This window comes from Podarcis cretensis (assembly GCF_951804945.1).
Source record: "Podarcis cretensis genome assembly, chromosome: 16".
Lineage (NCBI taxonomy): Eukaryota > Metazoa > Chordata > Lepidosauria > Squamata > Lacertidae > Podarcis > Podarcis cretensis.
The window spans coordinates 22,874,879-22,875,683 of record NC_137186.1 but is presented as its reverse complement, the minus strand read 5'-3'; positions in this window follow the sequence as shown (position 1 = coordinate 22,875,683).

The window sequence follows — 805 nt, the reverse complement described above, 5'->3', positions numbered from 1 at the left end:
TCTTCTCCCTAGCAAGCGCTCCAGGAGTGGCTGGCTTTTCTCTGTCACTCACGGCTTGGACGCCAGGCTCTTTAGAGATAAAAAGGTTAGATCAGCTGATTTCGTGTCTTGAGGAAGGACCTCCGGGTTCAGTTAGAGCGCCGCGTTTATTTGTTGGTTTTAAACGCAAGCATTTGATGAAATGGGCTCCGATCCATGAAAGCTTTCGCCATAATAGTGTGTCAGGGCAGATCCACACCATATATTGAAAGTACATGGAAGATCCAGCAGACATTTAAAGCGCATGCCTTCCTTTATTATTATTATTATTAAAAAATAAATCATAGAAGCGTAGTTTTCCTCACACGGATCTACAATCTCCAAAACACATTCAAAGCATATATAATCCCCAGCATGGGAACTGTAGTTTTCACCTCACGGAGCTAGAATTTCAGCATCCTTAACGAACTACAGTCTCCATAATTCTTTAGGAGAAATTAGGCGCTTTAAATGTGCGTTAGATGCGCTATAAATGTCCACTGTGGTCTTTATGAACCGCATACAGAAAACTTTATTGTTTGCTTTTCTGCAACAGACCAAGGCTGCAAATCCTAATCCCGTTTACCCATACGTAAACCCATAGGATTGCAGTGTTAAGACTGCTATTCATCTGCAAGCTTCACACCGCGGAAGTGAGAGGTGGTACTCATAGAAATCAATGGAGGGTTGCTCACGATAGCCCTGGAAAGGTGTTGGCATTGCACTTTAGAGATGAGGCTGACGATGCTCAAATAATCCTGCCCCACGTTGCAGCCAAAGCCAATTG